The sequence below is a fragment of the Centropristis striata genome, chromosome 19, assembly GCF_030273125.1.
Source record: "Centropristis striata isolate RG_2023a ecotype Rhode Island chromosome 19, C.striata_1.0, whole genome shotgun sequence".
NCBI lineage: Eukaryota > Metazoa > Chordata > Actinopteri > Perciformes > Serranidae > Centropristis > Centropristis striata.
The window spans coordinates 10,667,969-10,695,620 of record NC_081535.1 but is presented as its reverse complement, the minus strand read 5'-3'; the positions used below and the strand labels follow the sequence as shown (position 1 = coordinate 10,695,620).

Genomic DNA, 27,652 nt, shown 5'->3' with positions numbered 1-27,652 from the left:
TCTTTTTGTGAAGTTTAATTGGCAGTGGCATTTCAATGCTGCAGTTTGATTGATGTCTGCTGTAATTTCCTCTTAGCATACCTCTTGCAGCAGTAACATTTGTGCTAAGGCAATTAGCACAAAGCATATGGAATTGGCAAATAGTAGTATAGTAGTTGTCTTTGCTTATCCTTTGCTTATCCTTTGATCAAGAATTTCCTCATCTAATTTACATACTACTACATTTTCCAAACAAACAGATGTTTTCAGCAAACCATGTTTATATTCCTTATGCTATATTAACAGCAATGTCCATCGTGTTGCCTTGTAAACACTGAGTATGCTGCGGGCTACAAATTGAGGGAAATTTTATTCTATATTTGTTTACATTCAATTAGCATTTCTTCTTTGCAACGTACCCATAGATGTACGGACGGCTATCACTGGATTTCTTTGATACTGAAGATGTGGAAGTAAAAATAGTGTTTTTTTAATGATTTAACATTAATTAATAGATATTTACTCTGGCCTGCATCTCTTCTGTGTGGAGTTTGCATGTTTTCCCCGTGTCAGCGTGGGTTCTCTCTGGGTTCTCCAGCTTCCTCCCACAGTCCAAAAACATGCAGCTTAGGTTTAATTGGTGACTCTAAATTGCCCGTAGGAGTGAATGAGAGCATGAATGGTTGACTGTCTCTATATGTGTCACCCTTGTGATAGTCTGGCGACCTGTGCAGGCTGTAACCCGCCTCCGCCCAGTCCCCCCCGTGACCCGAGGTTGGATAAGTGGTTAAGGATAATGAATTAATGAATTAATAATGGATAGTTATTTCTAACAGATGCAATAACCTCCTGAATTGTAAGCAATGCTGAATCTAGAAATATTGGTATCAGCTAGAGTTCTGACACTAAAAAGGAGAGGGATATTTGATGATGATGTATATTATTATATTTAAATTTGAGGGTTTTTTAAAGTACCTTTACTGCCTCCATGAGTTGTGTGCTGCTCCAACAGCAAGCCAAATCAGCAGTCCAAACTACAATAACTTTGTGTTGTTTCAGAACACCAGCATGTACTTCTCCTTTTCACCTTGCACGCTATCTTCGCCTCACCTTTTTGACTGTGCGTCTCCCCTTCATTTCTCCTGCACCCCCCCCTGGGGAGACGTGCCTCACAGTCTGAAAATCTCTGTTTGGAAAAATGATCTGTTTGGTATTGGTAGCAAAACTCAGCTATCATATTGGCACAAAAAAATTCAAATCATACCCAGCGTTTATTGCCTCTCTCTTTCTTTCTTTCATTCTTTCTTACCGGTTTGCTCACAGCCACAGCACATTCTGTCTCAAAGCGACCGGCATGCTCACCCAACCTCAGCTAATATGGCCCTAAAACCTGCTTCCCTGCTTCCCTCCACCCCTCCCTCTCTCTTCATCCTGCAATTCCTCCCCACCCCCTGTTTCTCTTTGCCATCAAGCTCCAGATATTTGGACTGATGGAGTAGCCCATGAGAGCCCATTGATTTCCTGTCCTGAAGTCTCAGTGCTGTTGGAGATATGGCGTGGCAGTGATTTGTGACGATCCGTGGCAGCGAAGCGGTGACCGGCCGGCCAGATGGACAGAAGCAACATCAGGCACAGAAACAGACTTCAGGAAGGGATATGGATTTAGTGAAGCTACACCACCTCCTCAACATCTGCTTACCTTAATGTTTGAGATAGACATTTAAAGAATGGGCCCTCAAATAACCTGTATAGCACTTCATAATAGACATAATTAATAAATGGTAAACTAATCGTTAAATTTCATTTATTTGTTTTTTTCACTATTTACATACATATATACAGTCATGGAAAAAAGTATTGGACCACCTTTGTTTTCTTCAATTTCTTGTTCATTTTAATGCCTGGTACAACTAAGTACTAAGGTACATTTGTTTGGACAAATATGATAATGATAACAACAAAGTAGCTCATAGGAGTTTAATTTAAGAGGTCATATATAGCCATTTTCCATGGTTTTCTTTATAATGATTTTGGTTGTTGTCAAGAAAAACATGGAAAATGTCTCGATATCAGCTCTTAAATTAAACTTTTATGAGCTATTTTTGTTGTTATAGCTATATTTGTCCCAACAAATGTACCTTTAGTTGTACCAGACATTAAAATGAATAAGAAATTGAAGAAAAAGGTTGGTCTAATAATTTTTATTAATATATGAAATAATATTTAATAATCATATTTAATAATGTGTACCAACACCTCACCTATAATTTATGTTATTTAACAGTTTGTTGTTGCACATGTTATAATATTTTATAAACTATATCAAGTATTTATTAATGCTTTAATGCCAGTGATTTGTAAACTGTATATAATCACTATTTTGATGGCTATTAAAAAGTTACAACTGATGCTTAAAATTATTAATAAATACTTATTAAAGCACCTATAAACATTATTTAATTAGATATATTCATTTTCAGTACAAAACATATTAGCACCAATAAAAGACTTAATGGGCCTGCATTAATGTAACCTGGTGGATCATAAGATACTCGCTATTCGAATCATAAACTTATTATCATAAGCATTTGTAGTAGTTTTTTTAAAGCAATGCAAATATTGTTTATAGGCAGTTTAGAAAACAATTAACCGTTAACGAAGTGTTGCAAATATTGGGCCATCTTTCTAGATACAGATGCTTACAGAGATTTAACAAATTATTTCTTGAACATGTACCTTAATCGTTAACAAATACTTAATATAGTATATAAAATGTTAAGTATGTGCAACAATAAACTGTTACAAAAAAAAGAACAAAAACTACAACATAACTTAATTTGTATTTCACTGCTTGTAAACAACAAAAGGACTTAACTAAGTTTAATTTTACTATCAGCTTACCATTTGTTGACAATAGTTGTTATAAAGTGTTACCCCTTCAACAATATATATTCATAAAACTTATAGACAGTGATGACAATGACCTTATGTATCCATCTCACAATCAATACTTCTGGTAGGAGGGATTCATGAAAAGGGATGCTATGCCTGGTTCTGTGCCATGCACCGGGCTTTTTACAGTAATAGGGGACACTATGGAGAGCTGCTGGTGCTGTTTTCATTATCTACCTTTCATTTGTGTGTCTTTTATCATTAGCGCCGTGTCCGACTGTAAGCCAGCCTAATGGGGGGGCCTAATGAATCGATGGCAGAGTTAATATCTGATCCTTCTTCATCTCTTATAACTTTCATGTGTAGTCATGAGCACCAGTATCTATTCCGGTATATTACACAGGTCAGGATGTGGATTGAAACTTCAATGTCAGGAATAAAAAAAAAGGATCCATATAGCATCCATTTCCAAGTCTATTACATCCCAAATGAAGACAAAATGTTGAGAATAAGTCTCAACCGTGGCTGGGAAAATTATTTTGCGAACCAAAATGAAAAACAGCCACAAAGCTGAACCTAATTTAGACCTCTATTTAAAATAATCATAGTCATTAATAGTAAAAAGTCTGGTGCTGATATGGGTAACAAAGCCAATACAAATAATACATTGAATCATAAATATAAATGAGTTGCACTCTTTTGTACGCAGCTGCTTTTTTGTTTGTATTCATGTTGCACATCATCTTCAAACTGCTTGGACTTCAGAGTTTAAAAACTGTATTTTTATACCCCACTGGCTCCCTGACGGGGAGGAATACAAGATGTTGAGACATCCGCTGAGGCGGTTCACCCGTGAGTGTCTGCCGGTACACAGATTTGACTGAGAGAATGATGTTTACCCTTAAAAAATGACAAAATAAAGAGCGATGTCAAGAGGGGAGCAGGTGCTTAGTCGGTGCTGGATCATGCTTACAGCCCGGCGAGAGGATTTTCCTGTCTCTCTCTTTTCCTCTGGGGGATGTGACACACTGTCCTAGTTTCCACTTACTATGACACAGATGAAACTAAATACCTCATTACAGCTGAAAAATGTTGTAATTTGTAACTTCAGATTTAGAATATGTCCCGTTGCATGACACCAATAGGGCACCGTGAACAGGAAAGCCTAAGCCGGAGTGATTTGCAGCCCTGGGTTGCCCTTGGATTTCGTTTGCAGCTACTGTACTTGTAAATCATGTCTGCAGGACTGTTTCTGCAAATGAAAAGGGAGATGATTTGTGCAGATAACTTAACCCCTGTGGTAAATCCTGGCTGTAAACTCTTGTGCAGGATTTTCTGGGCAGTGCCAACCCCTCAGGACACGAGCAGAGGAATCTGATCACATATCACACATGCAGCTGAACTGGACTGGCCCCATCATTAGACAGATGTTCAGGATTTAATGTCTTGATGTTATATTCATGCAGTGTGAGCCAGGGGGGCCCACAGGAGCATGGGACTTTCAAATTAAAATGCATTTAAAGTATTTTCCATGGAATTCCCTACAAAACGCGGCGAGAAACTTCTAAAATAAACTCTCAAAATGGTATTAAAGCATACATGTCCTCAAGACAGCCATGTGTGGCTTCCAATCAAGCCGTTTCTTATAATCACCTGTTCTTATCCCTGGCGACCCGAGAGAAACTTCACCCAAGAAATATAATCCCTTCATCTTGCCTCCCTCCTCCTCTTCTCATCCTATCTTTATCCTCCACCATGTGTGGATCTCGCTACCAGTCCCTGATCAAACATATTAAGTTGGCCTGACTTCAGTAATACATTAATCAAACAGATTTTCTTATATGAAATCTATAGGGAGATAAGTGATGGGAGGTGGGATGGAGTTTAGGAAGTGGGAGGCGGTGCTGGTGGTGGATTGTCTTCCTGTAAGTGTTCAGGAAGAGTCAAAAGATTACAGCACAGCAAGAGATGATGTTCATGGCCCACTTGCCTCCTTCATTGTAGGATTTGGTTTAAAATTAGACTTGTTTTTCTTGTAGAGCCATCATGAACGCTGCAGAACATTGCTCCCACCTGTACAAGAGTTCATGCCTTCCAGCCTGCTGATGCAACTCTTACTGTCTCCATTTCTCGCTGAAAAAAACACCCCAACCACAAATGGTCACTGAAAAGGCTCTGCATGTGAAATCTAAATCTGGCCTGTCTGTCTTTCCATCCTTTTTTTTTTTTTGTACAGTTCTGTTTCGGTCCATGACAGGCTCAAAGGGAGAGTCTGGCAATGTGTTTTTATTGTCAAGAAATCCCATGAAAAGACCCAAACTGGCAATGAATTGATCCTGCTAACAAGCAAAGCCTGGAATAGCTTATTCCTCTTTGCCATAAAGCTCTAAATCATGCCACATTTTTGGAATGGAGAACATGTTTCTTCATTACCATGAGCATGAGAACTGTAGTTTTTTTATCGAGTTAATCCCACATTAGTGCCCAAATTAGATTAATCCACAGCAGAAAGTAGTCCTCCACAAATGTACTATTTCTGTTTGAGTAACATTTCCCATTAACAAACAGTCGAACAAACACACCCTGGACTTTCACCCAGGAGGACGGGTCCCATATGAAAACAAAAGGATGAGATTTAAACATCAGTGAACTTCTGTGCCTCACATTTTGTGCATCACGTTTTTTTACGTCAATACGTCACTTCTGATAGTCAAGTCGCCCTCGTAACTACTTCACTTCCGGCATTTACTTACATTTATTTACCTTTTAAACTGTCTTTTATAACACCTTACCAGGAAGTTTAATCATATCTAATCACATCAAACCTAGATCAGTATATTCAACACAGCAGCTACATAGGAAATACAGGGTTGTAATTTTTTATTATTATTATTATTACTATTATTATTATTATTATTGTATCTATTGTTTTTTTGTTTTACTTTGTTTTGTTCTTTGTTTTAGTGGTAATTTGTCTTGTCTGTTTGTTTTTTTATCTAAGAATGTGGGCATGTAAACCCTCATTAATGTATGTGTCATGTTAATTCTAAAAACCCAATAAATATAATTAAAAAAAAAAAAAAACCCTAGATCAGTGGTTTTGTAGCCTAAATTCAACAAAACTGTTGCCTTTTTTTACAACCGTGATATATGTGCATATATAATGGCATGTGTACTAATTTTACAACGGTCCGCTGCGGTCTGTACCACAAACCGCATAACGCTCATATGTGTCGTTATGGGTGCTCTTGACAAATGACCTATTCTGTCTTTTGGTTGGAGATCATGTTGCAACAACTATTGGATTGGAGTTGTAGTAGTTGTAGTGCTTATTAGTACATGTTTACATGCTATACTATGATGGTGACCCTGGGAAACATTATACCTGCTAAACATTAGCATTGTTGTAATGTCTAAGTCTACATTTCCAAGCCCCTAGAATGGGTTACACATGCCCTTTTTTGAATGGGCCTTAACAGTTGCTTCATGTCCTTCCCTGATTCATCATGACCCTTTTTTCCGAAAGGAAATAAGCTACGTCACTCTTGACTACCAGTCATTAATTCAACATGGATAACAAATTACAGGCATTGCTGACCTTGTTGTTTATACTAACAGCTGTTGTGGAGTTAATTCTGCATTTTATAATGCTACTCCTGCCAACATGTGCAGGAGAAGAGCTATTTTGTGAGCGACTTGCAAAAATTCCTCTGTCCGACAGCCTTAATCAGCCCCACACCATGTTGATACTGATACGTGCATACCGAGTGTACGTGTATGGTCTGTGATATGCATTTTCAACCGTGTTAGTGAGATTATTTATTATTATTATGTACAGTGGAGATCATTTTGAAACGTATTAGTGTGAATGTTGCCTCAATGAACATTTAGCTCAAAGTACCGCAACCCCTAAGACTCATTAGCCGTTAGCTTGGCTGTATACTCCTGTTTCAATTTCAAACAATATATTTGCGACTATTTGTGGAAGATTTATGTTTTTTGTAATGCTTTATGTCACCAGTGGGCTTGGCAGTGAATGTATGTATTGTTTTTTTCATTGGATTCGTTGACAGTAAGGAAATATAAAGTATCTTTAACTCAAAATAGCTATTTCCAAACTACAATAAGTTTACACAAATCAAATGTTGACTTTGTAAGAAGTCTTTTCTTTCTCAAATTAATCCCTTGTGTGTTATACAAATGAGTCTTTTCAGCCTTCGAACAAAACTGGTGTGAGTCATCTTTTCAACATCCATTCAGTAGCCTCAAGGACTTCCAAAAACAACACAAAGACACAAACAGCTATTTCCAGTAATTGTAAAAAAGATGATCAAACATATGTAAAATTTCATGATAACATGCCATTTCATGCTCTTTAAGTCCATCATTTGTTCCTCTCTGCTCCCACTTTTATGCCAGGAAGTGCCAACTCTTTTTACTTCCCTGATTGTGTGTTTTAAAGAGAGGGACGCATTTTTCTTTGTGTCTTCCGATATTGACATTTAAAAAGCTTTTGAAATCCCAAATTTTCACAAGTCCACAAGGTAAAAACATTAAGACGTGATCTTTATGTGGCATTTTCTTTTGTTAAACATTTGCTCTATGTGGGAACTCGCTCTGTAGAGGGACTGCTTAGGAGACCTTGAAGTCACCATCAATAGACCCACTGTCGGTCAGTATAAGAGGTAACTTTTTCATTTTCAGCCACAGAACAATGAAATGAAAAGGGTATTTTGGGGCTCTTGGAGAGCTGGATATAAATGTCAGCTGCTGCTCAGATGGAGAAAATGCCACTGGCAAAGTCAAGAAGTTTAAAAAGCTTATCAGAGACAGTTTTTGATAAAGAGTTGCGTGCACACAAAGGGGAGAGGAAGCTGAATGTCTCCAAAACCTCCGAGCAGCAGGACAATTAGCTTAGCTATTGAAAAACCCCAAAACTATTTTAATTGCAGCATTGACTGAGGACTGGTTTTAACAAATTTAATCAAGCATTATAGTATCATGATAGTCTACAACTAAAAAAATCCTTTCTTTACCTAATTTATAAGTAGAAGAACGTTCAATATGCATTATTCATTACCCTTGAGGCCTTTGCACACCAAGTCCATATCTTTCATCCAAAACTTACATACATGCTGTGTCAATCACATTTTTGAACCGAGTTAAAGTTTTCGGAATAGGTGAAATGTACTGTGTTTTCTTGAATCCTTCAAGAGCTTTTTTGACAACTCTGAGTTGCTGTATATGTAAATCCAAAATGTAAATATAAGCTGTTTCGATGGAGACGATCTGGAAAAAGTGGCGTTGCGTTTTCACTTTTTATTCCGCGTTTTCACTTTTTATTCCGCGTTTAGACGAGCGTCTTTAGGGGAAATCTGTGTGCATACAGTGATTCAAACGTCTGTGAAATTTGGTCTAGTATGCACGCCAGGTGGCTAGGTGGTGCTGTGAAGCACTGCCACACAACCCACCAAGAGCTCAGACATGCCTAGACACTTCTCTTCTCTCCTACTTCTCTTCCTAGTAGCGCGAAATAGAATAGAAATAGAAATAGAAATAGAAATAGAAAAAACTGCCCTAGGTAATAATGCGCCTTCTCTATTCTGTTATATTATCTGTGATAATTCTGCTTAACTGCTGAAATGACTCCTGGATAGTTATCAGCGCTGCTAGGGCAGGGGTAGGCAACCTGCGGCTCCCTGTGGCTGTGACTGAAAAATTATACAAAATAATAAGTTATTTCTTTACATCCTAATTTTAATTTATCATTGGTGTTGACCCAAAACAATTTGTATTCTTTAATTGTAAAAATGTGTGGTTGATAAACGGCAGTAAAACATTTTTTTTTTTAACATTTTAATGAACTAAAATGTGCATCATATGGCCTTGCACATTAACCTCTAATTTTTTCCAACTTCAAGTCTAGTTTTGAGTTTCCCTTGCCAGGCTAGCTTTCTTGAGATATTTCTCAGGAGTCTAGCCTCTTATTTGCACTTGGGTCCTCACTGCATTCTAATAAAACCATATTAATGCCTGCTCATTGTGACCTATTAGTAATGTTGGTAGGCTTCAATTAAGGCTATTTTATCTTCATTGTAAGCCTCCAAAAAAAAATGTGTGGCTCCATTCCGAGATTTTTTTTCTCTCTTTTTGGCCAACAATGGCTCGTTTGTTAGTAAAGGTTGCCTACCCCTGTGCTAGGGCAACTTGAATGTCTGACTGATGGAAATAGTCCCACATGTTGTTGTTTGCACATGGATGTTATGTAAACGCGTATGCGACGAGGGCCAACATGAGCTGATCAGAGCACACTTTTGCGTTTTTCAACCCTTTAGATGGAAACTCGACAGTTGATCGTTATAAAGATTTCCACTCAGGAGGGTGGTTTCATTTTTTGGGTTTTCTAAGCCCCAAAAACGCCGTCGCCGTCCAAACCAAAGGCACATCTGAACAAATATTTTGTGGTTTTCACCTGAGAGCATTGTCGTGTAAACAGGCCCTAAAATACAGACATTACTTTCCATATATAAGTGGTTTCCACACCTCAGAGACTTGAGTGCCTACGATAAAAATAGACATGGCATGATAGCAGAGCAGGCAGCTGCATGTAAGATGCTCCGAACAGGAACATGGTGGACACACGGAGCAGCGGACCGTATCCAGCTGCCGTGCTGGATCGGTGACTCTGTGTACACCGGCTTACCTTGTTGGAGATTGGTCCAAAATTTGTGAATAAAAAAGTAGTTTTAAAGAGATAACTACAGTTGCAGGTGTACTGAACTCAAAGCGGATCACTGACAGCTTCTTTATCTGCAGGTGAAAGTCTTCATGCTCGTATCTTGTGCTACCTGGTTTCGCAATGAATAGAAAAAAAGATTCATCTGATTCAAGGAGAAAGATTTCTGGCTGTAACTATTTTTTTCTGACTTAAAAAAACAAAATAAGAAATACTGACTTGGTGTGCAAAGGACTTTAGGCTCTTGCATTTACAACCTCAAAAACACACTCCAGGGCCTCTTAAATTCAATATAGGATACTAGATATAAAACCGTCTTCAGTGGCCGCCAATATAATCCCCTGGTTAGTGAAATGTCCGGGGTGATAGCTCAACACAAACAAAACACACAGCTACACTAATCCTTCTAAGTGCCCATCACATGCTCCCTGACACTGCAGGAGAACAGGCCAGAGCAGAGAGCCCACTCCCAGCTGGAGGTTAATCGGATCACATAAAAGCAAAGCACACCTCATCTTTCATCACTAGGCAACACATTTATGCAGCAATCGATAGGTGGAATCATATTTTCCCCTTTCAGAGAAATGAGGGAAAATGAAGTATTGTGACGCAACAAAGATGAATGGGTCATGGCTTTATACCTTTCAGATATCAGCAATAAGCCCAGGCCTGTGTTTCTTCAAAACTTGACTTGTTTTCATCTCTGACAAATCTTATAGGCTCTTTACTTCCCAAATGGCCTTTGGGTCATTTCTGTCGATAGATTCCCAGGGACTGAACAGAAGTAATTTATAGCATGCTTGTCCTCTCTCTTTCTCCCAAGCACCTGCCTCTCATCTCACCTTCCAAGCACACACATCTAATCACATCAATACAGATATATAAGCAGTGTCACATGTCCCATCCCTTTGGGACTATCAGTCTGCATGAGGAGAGTGAAAGACGAGGCAGCCACACTATTATAAGTGAAGCAATGAGCAGCAAACGTACATCAGTCAGGATGGTTTAATCACAAAGGCCTAATTATTCATTTGCATATTAAAAATAGATGTTTTAACATGTTCTGAGATTGTGGATTCAGTAGGGATGATATTTAATACTGCCAAGACAAAAAGCAAAAATTATGCCTTCGTGATAAATCCCTCTTTGTGTTAATAAAATTGAAAAAATGAACTTTTGCGGCCTGTCCCATTCTTCAATAACTAATTCAGTAAAATAAATGAAGAAGTCTGAAGAGAATTAAAATTATTTTAGATTTTTCTTTGACGTTTTCTCATAGACTGTACGAAAGAAGATAAGATAGTGACCATGATGTCACCCATTGGTTTGTGGACTGTGGTCTTGAAGCCTTGAATCTGGCATTTGGGCCATCATGATCTTGTTTTTCTGGGGCTGGAAGTGACCATATTTGGTTAAGAGGTTGGAGCTGTGGAAGAGGATGCTTAGTTTTTTAGCAAATGCAAGTTGCAGCCATATTTTCAAATGAACAGCCGACTCCTTAGTGTCTTTTCGTCCAACAGAATACTGAACAAGACATCTTTAGTCAAAATGTTACAATTGACTTTCATTAACTGAAATCACACTTTGAAATGGTCCAAATTCTGAGAAAAAAAGCACACAATGTGTCGCTATAGTAAGCTGTCAGTCACAAGATAGCCCCACCCTAACGCATATCCTGCTTTATCATTTGTTTAAAGAACATAAACTCTAGGAAAATGTTTGCTGAGGTCATAAATCAAGTAAGAAGTAGGATCACTGTATCATATACCATTATACAATTTGACTTATTTTTGCCAGCAATGGAGTCTCCCCCTGCTGGCCATCTGAAAGAGTGCAGGTTTAAGGCACTTCCACATTGGCTTCACTTTTCAGACACAGAGTTGGGGCTTGGGTTTTGTACAGTTAGTGGTTCTACCACCATGTTTTTTTTTTTTCTTTCAGTCATGGGCAAACACGCTACAACGGCTGAAAATATTACCATTAGGAGAAATGCGCTGTGTGATACCAATTTAAAAAACACAAAATCAAAATCAAATAAAAACCACAGAAATGTGGTGCCAGTGGTGATTAAAAATAGGGAAATATTATTTTTCTTGGTCTGTCTTTTACAGTTTTCTAGCAAACACTCTCAGAGGCCTGGAGAACTTGTGTTGTGTGACTTTTCATAGTTTCTGTATTTGCAGGGTGTTTGCTGTTAATCCGTTTGTTTTTGCTTCCTACAACACATATTTTTGTAAATTGTGAAATGTTTCCATCATGTATTTGTTTTGGATTTCTGTCAGTGTTTTTATGAATTTTTATGATTTCTGAAGATGCAGAACGTTTCTGCGAATGGAATGTTTCTGGTTGGGTGTGTTTTTGCGCTTGTCGTCTGCCGTAATGAACACCAAATTCAGCAAAAGCAGATTTTGTATGCTCTTTGATACAAAAGTAAAGAACAAAATCATAAAATTCTAAACTATCATCAAAGACGCAGCAGAAAGAAAGCGACGATATCCTCCTTTTCTCTGCTGAAATGGAGGTGCAGAGAGTAATTACATATTACACAGTCCAAACAATGCTGAAAATGAGTTGTTTGTAAGCTGTCATCTTTTCAACATCCAATGTGTTGCTCCACAAGCTGCCTCAATTAGATCTAAAAGGTAACTGCTGGCAAGAATGACATTTAAAATCCATCCGACGTCTCCGCTCGCTTGGAAATAATGTATTTCAGTGTTTCCGGAATCTTAAAGAAACACTAATGGAAATGAAAGAAGTAGACCTCCCATCTGGGCATTAGTTATGTCTGGCTGGGGAAAACTTCCAGCAGCTTCCAAACATTTCTTTGTCTGCATAAAGAAGATTTTTCACACTCATTCTGCGAGGCATCACGTCTCCCTGGTGGGAGCACTGAGCAACAGCAATGAACAGCACTTTGCCACTTGTGCAGAGAGGATATCAACCTCAAAGCTCTCTGCCTTGAAGACACATTTGGGACATGAATGTGCTTTTTATGACACTAGAATTCTGTCCATTGCCTGTGGGCCCACTGTTGTGCGTTGTACAGTGTCAGGAACGGGAGGAGGTGAACGGCGGAGCAGGGAGTCACTAAGGAGCCGCTGGTTGTTTAGATGAGATGAACTAGGAGACGAGAGCTCTTGAAGGAACGGGGCCAAATGTGCTGAGCGGAGCAGAGCAGCAGTTAGCCTTCCTACGAGGGCACCCACAGGGGTAATCGAAGGCTTCAGCTTAAACATGTGGGCTCTGCTGTTGTCATTTAAGACCACAGATTGCCTCTGTGAGCTTATGAATGTGACCGGCTCTCTCCCAGTGAAGTAGCCGCACTTTGAGAGCGAGTCAAATAAAAGCAGTGACAGTGACAGATAATGCGGCGGTGTGCTTAGACGGAGGGAGACCTGCTGCATAAATAACAGCTACTCTCACCACATGGTAATCATATCCAAGTGAATCCATTTCAGGTATACTGTATATTATACACAGGGGATGTTTTTGTGTGTGTGCAAATGTATGAAATCAGATGCAGTTAAGTGGGTAAGAATAATGCAGTGAGTTGGCAAAAAGGAGCAGGGTGAGTAATGTTCTGGCATTTCCAGCAAGGTTACATTGTGAGAAAGTCAATGGGCCTTGGACATCAGGCACTGCAGCTGCTCCAGGAACTCAAGTAATGCAAACCACATTATTAATAATGTTCAGAATAAGGGATGGGCAGGGATTCAATGTAGTCGCTTACCTTTTTTAAATACCAGTGCATGTATGAATCCAAAAAACTTTTACAAGATGCTGGATCCAAAAAGCTCAGACCAAGGAATGAACTCATAAAAAAGATCTGCATGCTGTATTAAAAGCTTCCGGTTATTTTAACTGTGCTGACAACAACCATTAAATAAATGAGAGATTTTTGAACAAACCTCTCTGTAAAAAAATGTATATAGAAAGGACATCACGTCTCCACTTCCTCTCACTGTTTGTACAAAAGTGATGCCAAAATATCCCGGATACGGACGACGCCATCTTGCTCTGGTGATTGGAGCCAAAGGCTGCACAGCTGTATCAGGTTCACCTGTCAATCATGGTGTCATACCCCAATTTTAAAAAAATCGAATTAAATAATTAATAAAAAATCTAACTTATCAGAAAAATTAACACACAAACAACCTGATAAGAACTGCTTTACATGACAAAAACCATCTTTGTGAAGATGTGTTTGATGTGTACTTAATGTGTAGTTAAGTGCTACTGAAGTTGAGATTTCTAAATATTAAAAAAAAGTTGTCGTTTTTTGTCATTTGTAAAATTCCATAGATTTTGCAAGAAATTACAGTTCAAAAGGACAAAAAATGAACTTAAAGATACCATAAAGAAATTTTCCGAACCGATTACCTACATTAAGACTATTAAGATTTTTTGTTTATAAAATCTTCTGTGTAAATATGAGGCATTATCTAATGCTAACTTCTGGTGAATAATGCCTAAATCTGTAGAAAACAAAGAGGCAAAATGACGTACAATAAACACCTAAGTGTGAATTTATGGTGGGGTTTTTCCAATGGTGTAAAAGAAGACATGTTATGGAAGCAAAATAGCCCAAAATCTCACAACTGACCAGTGCATGAATAAATTATGATTTTTGCTTGTAGTGTTTACCGTAAATTAACATCAGCTAGATTACTTAAAGTGCTTTCGGGGCCGTGGTTTATCGTACTCATGCATGGGTAATCAGGCTAAAGATAATGAGAAGAACATCTAGGATATTGCGTATGAACAGATGTTTACCAATAATACTGCAGTGCCATGTGCAGGTGTTTAATGTCTTCATCTATTGATAGAAAAATCCTTCCTGCCAACATCCAGGGATGTAAAACTGCCCTAATCCTTGTAAAGTAGTGCATTAGTCATTAGTTTGTTGTGGATAAATGTTTCCCATCCAATAACTGATGATATACTGCCTAAGCAATCAAATAAGTGATAGAGAAGCATTAAAAAAAAAAGATTATACTGTAGGTGAGCTGTGCCAGATCAATATTCCTCCCAGGAAGATGCTATTTTGAGAGTGAAAAAAAAGGAAAACAGGTGCTGAAATGTGAGAAATACGAATAATAGCAGGACACTCAACAGCTGTCTCTTCAAAAAAGTACTAAGGCCCGACTTTATTTATTCTATAGACAGGTTGAATGGTAGAGAGTGACAGTCAGTTATTTCATCTTCTTGTATAAAAGTGTTTTTTTTTTTCTTATCCTCGTATCACACTGACAGAAGGACAACTCTGTTGAGCCCTCCATAATAACAGGTTGTAAAAATTGTAAGTAAAAAGGGCCGTCAAGGTAAGTGACTGCGTCTTCGGCTCGAGACACGCTCTTGAGTTTAAATTTCCGTGAGTAAGGATGATGGCTTGTACAGTCAGGCTGAAAAAAAATAAAGAATCACCAGCTCTGTATGGCAATACTGAAGAACAGTGATGTAAAACAATGACATTTCACAACACGGCTATGGTAAAAGTCATCGAAGATGTTAGCGATGCGGTCTGTGGATGATGGTAATTGCACATAGCTGCTGCAGAAGTGAATTTTTACAGCTCAGGGATCTGTATCTGCTGCCTGTTGGAGGGGGGATTCTAACAGGAGTCTGGGGGAGTTTAGGAGTTGTGTGCTACAGAATAATGAGAGTTGTACGTGTGGCGGCATGTGTGTAAAGATTTACGTGGTCGGGAGTCCAAATCCAGTGATCAAACCATGCAATGCAAACATGCAACACTAAAAAGACTCTCGGAGAGAGAAAATATGGACATGTCAGTGTGATATTTGTCTTTGCATGTGTGAATGTGCTATGGTTATTGTGAGAAATCATTATGAATATTTACAAGTGTTTATCACTATAGTTATATATTGCAAATTACAATGCATTATGTTTTTTGTATCTTTATAATGCACTATATACCAGAGGTGAGGACTCGAGTCAGAACTAGGGCTGGGCGATATATCGATATATTTTTAAATGTGATATGGAATTAGACCATATAAATATATTCATTTCGGAAAAAGATTGGCTATTTTATTTCATAGGCTATTTTTATTTTTTTATTTATTTAAATGTGCACTTTATGGAGCTTTGATTTGAAAAAAGGTATTCCTGTTGTTATACAGTATTTAAGTTCACTTAAAAAATGTCAATAAAAATACTTGTGACATGTCATATTTGGCTTTGACTTTGACTGAACATTTGCTCTCACTTTGCGTTAAAAATATCGGGATATATATTGTATATCGATATCCAGCCTAAATATATCAGGATATGACTTTTGGTCCATATCGCCCAGCCCTAAGTCAGACTCGAGCCAGGAATTCGATGACTTCTGACTCGACTTGACAAAATACCAAGAGACTTGCAACTTGACTTGGACTTAATAACTTGTGACTTAACTTGGACTTGGCCAGCTTCTCCGCTAAGTAACTTTTCTAGCAATTGCTAAATTTGTGAGATAAAACACACACAAACAAAATGAGATGAGACGAGACAGGACAGAAACTGCTGTGGAACTAGTTATAGTGCAATATGCTTTTGTTATGCACTTGTGTTTTTTTTTTTTAAATGTGTTTGAAGAATGTTCTTGCAAAAAACTTGAAAGGACTTGAAACTCAAACTGTAGGACTTTGGACTTGACTTGAGACTTGTCGGTCTTGACTTTGGACTTGAATCGGGATTTGAGGGCAAAGACTTGAGACTTACTTGTGACTTGCAAAACAATGACTTGGTCCCAACTCTGCTAGGCTTCATTGACAGTGTTACCTGAATTCCATAATGGGTTTGCTTGTGGTGTATATATTTGCTACTTTTTTGTGTATTACGTTAATCATTTAAAGTTTTAGTGCCACTAGTGCCATATTCAAATTGTAAAATAGTTGTTTCAGGCAAAATACATTCTGAATTAAGTATTGTAGTTCTGAAGAAATTCCCCGGCCTTCTAGTTGTATTTGTTTGGTACAGATCTTAGCAAAGTCAACATTTCAACATTTTTTTCAATAAAAATGAGACTAAAGATGCAGAAATGATCATTCCTTATAATACCCTTTTTCAAAATTACACTCTGAATTAAGTAATGTGGTGCTGAAGAAATCTCCTGGCCTTCAAATTGTATTCTACAGACTTCTTCGTTTGAGCCAGATCTTAGCAAAGTCATCATTTCAACATATTTTTCAATAAAAATGAGACTAAAGATGCAGAAATGATCATTCCTTCCAATATCCCGAATCATATCACAATTGCAATGTCAGTCAAAATAATCACAATTAGATATTTATTTCCAAACCGTGCAGCCCTGCAGCAAGTATATATGTGTGTGTAAACATCAGAGACACCTTCGAGATGACTGTCATGCAGCCTCAGGCCGATCCCATAAAAAAGAAATTCAGATGTTTGAGCCAGCGTACACCGCACTGGTCAGTCTAGAAAATGATCAAAAGTTTAGCCTCTGAACCTCCAACTGTTCTATCTGTAAGTATGGCCTACATGCATGTCTTGCATGCAGAGGAATGTATGTAGCGGGATGCCTCTGGCGCAGATACAGTGGACTGTGTTGATCAGTGGCACTGGAGGAGAGTTGCGCGCCTCTGACAGCAGCGAGGTGGTAAACAGCATGGAAGAGAGGAGCCTGGTCTCCATGGCCCTGAGGAAGTCCACTGCACGCTCCAGCAGGAGCAGAGGGAGAGAACAGACAGTCATTTCGCTGCTGCTCAGAAACTCTGAAATGAGATGAACTCAGAGGTCTCTCCCTGCAGCAAGCAACGCTCACGGCATGCATTTCTTTATCCATATCCTCCCCCATAAGTGCCACAGAGAATTTTCAGTCTTTGAGCGAGCTTAGTGGTTATGGGAATAAGCGGAAAATGGAAATAAAGATGCCAGGAGAAAGGCTGTCTATCATTTTCACTCAATGCTCAGACCTAGTTTTATTTGTCAGCCTCATCCTTCTCTTGCCAGATTTTGTGACTAACAGAAGCTGTGAAAGGTTTAGTCAGATAATTACCCCGCGATCGCCTTGGGTTTTTGCTGAGAAAAAGCTTTTTTCGTTGAGTTTCTTCATTTTTTACGGCTGGTCATAAAACAGGATGCCGCGCATCATAAAACGTCTTTACATCAGCGTAGAAAGCTGTCTCTCTTTGGTCCATCACTCATGGTTGAAATGTGGGATACAGAGGCCCAAGGTTAGCCATCATATAGGCATGTTGAGTAAATCTCAAATAAATCTAAGTAAGAGATTGACAGTCTGTTATTTCATCTTCTTCAAGATGGTACAACTAAGAGAGACTTATCTTTTTCTCATGCCGTGTCCCCGTCTCAGTCGAGCAAAAGGACAACTATAAGGGCCCTCCATAATAACAGGCTGTGGAAGTCAAAGGAGAGAAAAGGCTGTTGAGGTAGGAGAAGCTTCAGGTCGAGACACACTCTTGGCTCCAGTTTAAATCCTCGAACAATGATGAGAAGTCTGATGGCACAGTGAGGCTGAAAAAAGTAAATGAACTTGTAGAAAAAGAAACGGGGTGTAAAAACGTGGAGCACCCTGTAGTTCAGGAGCCTTGCAAAGAGTTTTCGAGTGTAAGTTATGTCCTCCATCTAAGCCTCTAAAAAAGGTTCCCTTTATAGCAGGTGTGAAAAACTCAAAACTCTCCTTAAATCACACCTGAACTGAAGCAATGACAGAAGTAGTTTAAATCCCTGCCTACAAGTAACACTTGAAACATTTAGACACTTACTCCAACTAAAGACTCAGAGTCATGCTGAGTGAAAATGAATCCCTTAAAAACTCTTCCAAGACACCTGAGAGCTCATTGCCAGAGGAAAATCTTAAAGAGGTCTTATCACGATGCATTACATCAGCAGGGTGAACTTTGACACTATTCACTCAGGTTTTTCCTACGACGAGTGTCTAATAAAAGTGAGTGGGCAACAGCACACTACAGTATGTCTAGCCCAAGGACAGAAAGAGGTTCCCTGCAAAAGCAAGAGGAATATACACCGCTTAATGATTTCAAACCCAAAATGATTCAATTGTCTCATTGCTTTTAAATTGTTTTACGTTTATGCTTTGATTGGCGGCAGCAAGGTCACATGATCGTTCATCACAGCTGCACAATATTAAAGCACTAAACTACATCATTTACAACCACTGCAGCTTTCAGGCCCAGACATAACACATTTGTACATTTTAAGGCCTATACGCCTGTATCTATGAGGTGCAAACAACATAGCAAGCTTTACAGGGTTGTTTTTCACTGACAAGTATCTGGAGTTTACAAGTATCGACTGGAGAGTTGTTTTACCTCTAATAGACGTGATATTGTTTTATAGAAGCTGTTTGAATGTAAAAATGGTGTCTGGGAGCGTGTGTGTGCGCGTGTCGAGTGCGTGTGTGTGTGTGTGTGCAGAATTGCAATGAAATTTGCTGTAATGGTAATGCTGGCCTTAGACCAAATGACTTCTCCAAGTGATATCACAGTCGCAGTCAAATTTTTGTACTAAATCATGACAGTTTTAGTGGTGGCACTCTTGATCTTGATCATTTTTTTTTGTGAAAGGTGATCATAAAACTCAGTCCTTGCTGGCTTAAGTGAGTCTTTTTCTTGTCTTGTCGTTCTGATTAAATCAAACATTAATTCAGTCATATGAGTCACGAGGGGCTGGAGCTGATCCCAGCTGACATTGGGCGGGGAACACCTTGGACTCCAGTTTATCACAGGCTGACACATAGAGACAGACTCTCATTCACTCCTTAATTTAGAGTCACCAATCAAACCTAAGCTGAATGTCTTTGGACTGTGGGAGGATTCCAGAGGACCCAAAGAGAACCCACGCTGACACGGGGAGAACATGCAAACTCCACACAGAAGAGCCACGAGCCAGATTTGAACCTGCGAAAGTGCAAATGGTTCAATGACATGGACAGGGGCAACAATGTGCCCTCTCAACCTGAGATTCCAGGGGGGTGAAAGAATTAGGGATTGGAATAATTAATTGCTGATCGGATCGATTAATGGTCGTAAAGAATTTAGTCGATCACAATCTTTGTATTTTTTTATTTTAATTTTATCTATGACTGGGTATCAGCACTCACCGAACTAAAACACGGCCGAGCGTTCAGTTCTGAGGCCATACGTGAATAAGGCAGTGAGCTGAGAATTAAGTTGGATAAAGCTACAGTTTGCAAATTGAAAGTCGCAATAACAATTATAAAACACACAAATAGAAGAGTATTAATTTGAGCTATTTTCTGCTTCAAGGCTTCTTCTATCTTACTGTATCAAAACCTTGCTAGCATGAATTACTGAGTTTAATTCTATCCATAACTTATTTAAACACAAAACACGCTTAAATATGCAAGATTACTGTGAAAACTAACCTTATGCCTCTTCGGGCAAAATGTATTAATATATATATATATATATATATATATATATATATATATAGGCTACTGGCAAAATTAAATATATTGTATATATATATATATATATACATATATATATATATATATATATATATATATATATATATATATATATACATATATATACAATATATTTAATTTTGCCAGTGTATGCATGTTTTTATATATACTGGAGTATGTATAAAAACGATGTTAACGTTATAGATGCTTGAGTTGGCAGGTTTCCTCCAAACGCCCATCCTTAGAAAGAACGTCTCGGTCCCTTTTATCAGTGGAAAAAGAGAACTGTTGGATTAAGAGTACCTCTTTTTTACGTTTCCTCCCATTTGTACCACGATAGAGTTAAATGGGGGGGGAAAGAAAACAGAAATTGCCAAGGTGAAATCCCTACTGAGCATGCTATGTGCTATAGCTTGCTACTACTTGCAAGCTAACATTAGCTACTGGAATGTTTGCTAGTAGCGTAGGATAGCCAGATGTATATGACTGAAGCTAGCACTCTTCAGCTGAAAACTAAGGTTAGCTTGTAGGCTGTTAGCAAACATTCCAGGAACTAACCAATTTGCGACGGTAGATAGTTAGCTAGCTTGTGCCTATAACATACTCTCAGAGGATTTTGAGGGCTGCAGCAATTTTTTTTTTTTCATGGTTTTTCTTTTTCACTCCATAACTCTTCCAGTATCCCGCTTGGTGTGTTTGTAAATGTAGCCACAAGGTGTTTTAAACGTGTTATGTAACCGTCCCAGTAAAGTAGCATTAAAAAATGACAACAACAACTTTACCAGTTTCCACATTCTCTGTTGTCTTCTCTTTTACTTTTTGGTTTTTTGTTTTTTTTTTCAGAGCAAACCACAGGACACACTGTTGTGTGGTCCACAGCTGTAGCCAAAAGCAACTTCTTTTTCTGCTCCATTTGTTGAGCAGTTTTTCTTCTAAATTTCCACCAGGAGCTGAGTAGCAACTAATCCTAAAAAGAGTGAAGCTAAGACTTGCAAATAGTGACCCTGCAAAGGCCCCACTATTATAATAAATCATATAGTCTATGACTTAAACCTCTGTGACAAATGACAAATTGTCTTTTTGTAAGAGGATGTCAGACATTAGACTTTTAGAAGTCTTTTCAAAGTCTTCTTGTGTATGGTAGGCATAAGATGTACTAAAACTAAAATAGAGACTAAAACATTCATAGACAAAATGATAAACACATTTTTGAAGTTGTCTTTTAGAAAGCTTTTTTTATAGCATATCACTCTTTGAAAAACAAGGGGACTCGGTTCTTTCAATAACAAGGCAACTTTCTGTGAATTCACTTTGACAAAAAGCAGAGCTGCAGGCTAAATTAACCACCAGTGACCGAGACAAAGTGATGTGGGTAAGCGGCACTGCAAGTATCCCTGCAGAGCACAACAATGACTAAAATAGAGGCATAATGATCTTCCCAATCCAGACATTTTTGCCAACTTTTTCAAAGACAATTTCCTTTAGCATGATTTGTTTCCATTTTGTATCACCGTACCCTGATGAAAGACTACCTCCAAAATCTAATCTGTTCATTCGATGTGCAAAGCATTAACAATGTTTATTTTTTGCAAGAGAAAACTTTACTTTAAGCTTATAACTTTTCTGTCTCATTAAGACTAGGATCAAAGCACAAATCCAACAATTCAACTGCAATGCACTGACGCAGTTTGGCATCAATGACAGCTAGGCCACCCTGTAAAGGTCAGCAAGACCATCAGGCCTGATAGCCGAATCCAATTTAAAGTACTTAAAGAGAGCACAAATGGTTCAGTTGGTTCACCACTTTGAGCCAGACTGAGATATCTCAAAAACTGTCATAATCAACTACTGAATGGGCTGTCATGAAACGTACAGCCACCCATGGCCTTCAGAGGATGAATCCTTTCAATTTTGGTGATCACCTGACTTTTCGTCTGCCCCTTTCAGAATAAATTGTGGTAACTTTTCATTCAGCAACAACATCAGGTCAAAGTTTTACTTTGTCCAATGTGGTTTATTAATTTGGTGCATGATAACTAACCTTTAAATGGTCCAGAAGATAAATCTAGCCTTGTACAATGGTTTGCATATCAAACAAAAAGTCATGCACAATTTTTTGTGCATTACCCTACAAATGTCTAGCAACACCAGTGACAACTGCACTTGTGCAAACCCCTGCAATGCAGAACCTGGTGGGGCAACAACAGATAACGTCCTTTTTACAAGTATGCATATAATATGAAGAAAATGGAGCACTAGCCATACTTCTGATGAAGGAAACTACTCATTGGGTAGCAATAGTTGTCTGACTTGTACATCAAAAGCATAAACTGAGGTTTAATTCATACTCAGTTTTAAAAAAAAACATTTTAAATACCTGATAAACCCATATACATTTTAGGTCTAAGCCACTTCCTGTCTAAACCCTGTTCATCCGAAGTACGACTACAGATACAGATGATCTAGTTGGTTGAACCAGTACAGATTAAGGTGCACTTGTTCATCCCTAAAAACTAAATTGAATACATAACTTACATTAGTTAAATACATAAGTAATATAGGACAGGAATAGCGGTCTCCTCTGTAAATGTTCTGTCCTGTTTGTTTAATCCATCCACCCATACGGACCTTACCCCTACAGGACTTGTCGCTCTTTATACTATGCCACCTGACTCCCTCCTTTAAGGCAGCCCTGTACATCCTGGCAAGAATTATAATGCATTACTTTGTGTAGGTATGAAAACAAATGGTAAATTAATGAGAACAGCCTGACACGGTAACCTCTATGCCAGCTAAACATTAGACTTTGATGATGAATATAATATCACTTTCACATTTAGCTCAAAGCACCCAGAGACCTATAGGTATAGCCTCATATCACCACTACGTCTCTTTTATTCCATTATAGTTGCAATACCTCATTTAACTTCTTACTTTGTGTCTTAATGGGTTTTAATGGGATGCCATTCAAAAGACATAATGTTTTATGCTGAACTTCCTTGAGTGAGGACCCTGACTAATGCGCTGACTAATCCTGATGGTAAAGGTGATATAACTTGTGGAGGTTTTTTCTTTCTGCTTTTCTTTCACATCATTTTGAGCTCTGCTGCCATACATTTACTTATTTTTCACTGAACTTTCCATTTCCACAGCCTGTCTGCCTCACAATGTGTGTACACTTCTGTGACATATAGTTAAATGTAGCTACAGTGACATTTATGTCCAAGTTTGGCACTTTCACATCGATTGGTGTCCTTGGAAATCCGTCCAAAACATATACAGACTACCTTTGTGCACCCTTTTGGCTTGTTCTCACGCTGTTGATCATCCAGATGTCATCACGTCACCATATGGTGACCAATTGCCCTCTCCTTGGTTCTCAACATTAATATTAACCTGTTTTCCAAAGGGGTGAAAGAGGTAAGCTCTTTTGTGGAAAACACTGCTGCCATTACAATCAGCAGAAATTGGTGCAGTAAGAAGAGAATCACATTGCTATAACAGCCTGTGAAACTCTAATGGGTGCACTCATACATCCTCTCTTGAATTTCTCTATTAGCAGGTTCCATGAGCGCATTTGTGCTTACATGCATTGGTATTCACATCACATGTCTGGGTGTCCAGAAAGCAGAGAAGCCTTTTAGAGAAAAGCACTCCGTTGATGAGAGCAGATCAATATCTAAGCCTCCTATTATCATCTCTGACCAAGCTGGGAACTCAAAATGATTCTCCATTCAAAGTTAATGACCTTTCCTAAATACCAGCACAAGAGAACTCGCTTGTTTATGTTAGTTTGCATCGATCTGACACCAAGTGTGTGGCCCTGGACAAATTCATTGTATTCACACAGGCCCTGTTAAAACAAAGACTCTCCCAGACTTTGATCACGGCTCCCAGAACGAAATATAAACCAGAGCGGATGGCCAGCCAAGCAAGACAGGAGGTCCACTGAGGAAATAAACAAAGCAAGTATTATTTTTTTGCATCAGTAATTGCAGCTGATTTACCAGCAATGTCTTTACTTAAGGCTCACATTCAATGGCTAGTTGTGTTTTAACAACCCAGCTGAGCGGTTCATGAGCGTCATATTGGGCATCACGCCTCGCAACTCTTGGCAGCTTTGCATGGCTCCCCTGGCCACCAGCAAGCTCTTGTTGTTTTTATATTCTCACTTCGGCAGCAAGAGCCATCAAAGATAAAAGCACAGTTGCTCTTTGTCACACAGAGACAACAGTCATGAAATTTTAACAGCTAGAAGTAGAGATCTGGCAGTGGAGACAAAACTAGTCCCTGAGCAGGACTCAAATTCAGTGACACAGATTCAGGCAGATAAAACGCAGAAGTCAAGCTAGTTATGGCATCCTTTAACGAGAGATGATAAAATATAATGTGTAACCAATTGGAATGACCACATATGAAACATGTTTGATGTATCTACATATTAAACATTTAATATGCAATCATTAGCTGTTAGGGGTCCATATAGGGAGCAATGGTGTCATAGCAGTCGGTTTCTCACTGTTAGAATTCCTTCATGGTTCATTGTTAAGTTGTTTAAGAGGAGCCAGATTTTCCACATAGTTCTCCTCCTCTCAAAAAGAAATGGAGCAGATGATAAAAACTCAGATAAAAATACCGAATAAAGCAGTTTCACCTTTAAAATCTGCATTTCTCCAACACAGTTTGGCACATTGACAAAGGGGAGGCTACGTGAGCTGCGACTAATGTTTGCTCAGCTTGTTTCTCTGGCACCTTAAGATTCAGATGTTCAGCGGTTAAAAGACTTCATCCGATTAAAATATGTAGTTAAAATGACCCAACATGTATCATGAAAAATGTGGCTTAAAGAGAGCTTCTGGTAGAAACCCCCCCAATGGTACACAGGGGATGTGACGCCATTGATTCAAATTACTGATGTTTCTGGGTTTAAAGATTGTTTGATACATTTTTATTTTTTTAGATATGATAATAAAGAAATGTTTTTTATGTTTTAGGAATCATAACCAGCAAGAGAATCACTATCAATCTTGAAGAAATTTGTCAAAAATCATAAAAATGACAGTATAAATTCATTTTAAAATACAACAAGCACAAACTCATCATGCTGTCAGTATACATTCTCTGAAAGATTAGAGTACATTTGAATCAATTTGTCCAATAGGGCTGCTACTAACAATTATTTTCATTATCAATAAATCTAATTTTGTCATTTATTTAATTTCTTCAATTAACTGATGTATCATTGGTCTATGAGCATGCTTGTTTCGTCCAAAACCAAGACATTTGTTTTATTTTGGCATAAAAACAGCAAAACAGCTAATTGACACAACAAGTACACATTTTTGGCCATTTATTGCTTGATAAATTACTCAAATTAATAATGTATTATAGAAAATGTGGTTGTTTATTGTCTGCCAATCGACTAATGAACAATTACTTAAGAAAATTAATTTGTCATAAAGAAGATGAGAAGCAGCAATAAAAAGAAGAAACAAACAAGATATTTTTAGAAAACTAGCAGCGGCTTCAAACCGTGCATACCTTATAGCACCCGTACCACCCATCTATCACAGCATATTACAGTCTGTCGCTGGCTGCAGAACTCTGGCCTGAATTCCACAAAGAACGCTGTTCATTGCTGAGCAATCTCTCCAGGACTCCAATTCTCAGCTCGGCATCACTGTGAACTCATTTCTCAGCCACACAGGATGTTTCACGCTCCTCATTCAGTCAGAGATGAGATGGCTTCAAAGGTCACACTGTGTTCTGTATAAGGGTGCTGCTGTGCTCAGGAACGTGCATGTGCATGTATGAGGGCTTTTATGTTTGTGTGTTAAATGTACACAGGTTAGCATATGTACCAGATGTGTAGCTTTGGGGAAATCTGGGCAGTGGAGAAGGAAATCTCAATTGTAACATGGACGGGTTTTAAAGGATTTGTACTTTGTGTGTGTGTGTGTTCCACATCTGTGCTCGGCCCCCCTGTAGAGATCAGTGGGGCATGCAGAGGAGTGCCCGTTCCTACCAGTACACATTGCTGCTGAGCTGACAGCACACACTGTTCAGTGGCTTGGATATGAAAAAGAATATTGGGCAGAAAAAAGCGGGGTCTTGAAATTCTGCACACACAGACACACACACACAGAGCGAGAGTCCCAGTGGTTATAGTGTCTCTCTTGATCTTACTGGAGGGATGAAATTACCAGTGGACATCTCTGGGGTTCCACACTCTCTCTCTCTCACACACACACACACACACACAGACACACACACACACACACACACACACTCTCTCTCACACACACACACACACACAGTCCCAAAGTAGCAATACAAGAACATCACCCAAACATTATCCAAACCTGTCTCCACTCTTCTATTATTCACTCTCTCTCTCTCTCTTTCCGTCTTGTTCAACTTGAAGTTCTCTCTCCATGCCTTTCATGCAACATTTACTGTTCCCTGTTCAGGAACTTTTTAACTAGTACATGTGTCAGTTACTATTTTGGAAAAGAGCAGAGGAAGTGTGCTTGCAAAAGTATATATGTAATATTTCGGCATTGAATTGTCTAAAAAAGACTAGGCCAGTGTTATATTTTTTGTTCTACTTACATTATCCCAAATGTTTCCAACTATTTTCAAACCCAGGGAAATCTGCCTGCAACTAATTAGTGCTTATTTCAGAAAATTGCATGAGAATATCCATGACAATTCCAGAGAAGAAAGAGATTTTTTAAATCAACAAGCCCTCCAAACTTATTGACAGTTTCCATGCATTCTTTACCCACAATGCAAAGTGTCCAACAGTAGTTCTGTAAGAGGTTTAGCTGTGCTGCGCTACAACCCAGATCTTTAAAAAAAAAAGTTGAGACGTATGGCTTGTCATACCACCGCCTATGTCTTACGTCACAGTGCATATTATGCATTTGCATGTACAGTCATGGAAAAATTAGATTAGAGCATTGTTTTCTTCAATTTCTTGTTCATTTTAATGCCTGGTACAACTAAAGGTACATTTTATTTTATTTTATTTTATTTTTTTTATTTTTTTATTTATTTAGAGAAAACAACACAAATCACCAATGGACAAACACAGAGAGAAAAGCAAAAACAAAACAAAAAACACAACAACAACAAAATCACAAAACCAACCCAAATAAATAAATAAAACCACAATAATAAACAAGAACCTTAACACATCAAAACTAAACAAGACACAAACAAACATCAAACATAATTACCACATAAAACATACAGTATATCAGTAAACTTGATAACCTAAGAGAAAATAAAAAAGGGTTAAGTTAAATGCCAGCCTTCCACTTCAATAAAGGTACATTTGTTTGGACAAATATAATGATAACAACAAAAACAGCCGATAAGAGTTTAATTTAAGAGCTGATATCTAGACATTTTTCCATGGTTTTCACGATAAAAACCAAAATCATTATCAAGAAAACCGTGGAAAATGGCTAGATATCAGCTCTTAAATTAAACTTTTAAACTGGGATGAGTATATTTACAAAAGACAAATGTTTATTAGTTTGGACATTAAAATGTATTATCTTTGTAGAGTTTTTAAGTGAATATATGTCATATGTTTTAGATCA

At 38.3% G+C, this 27,652-nt stretch overlaps 1 protein-coding gene across 1 annotated transcript in view; it reads right to left on the bottom strand.

Moving 5' to 3' along the window:
• The window catches only part of si:dkey-112m2.1 (transmembrane protein 132C), a 196,321-nt gene that overhangs the window by 134,914 nt on the left and 33,755 nt on the right, over window positions 1–27,652 (bottom strand). The window lies entirely within an intron of this gene.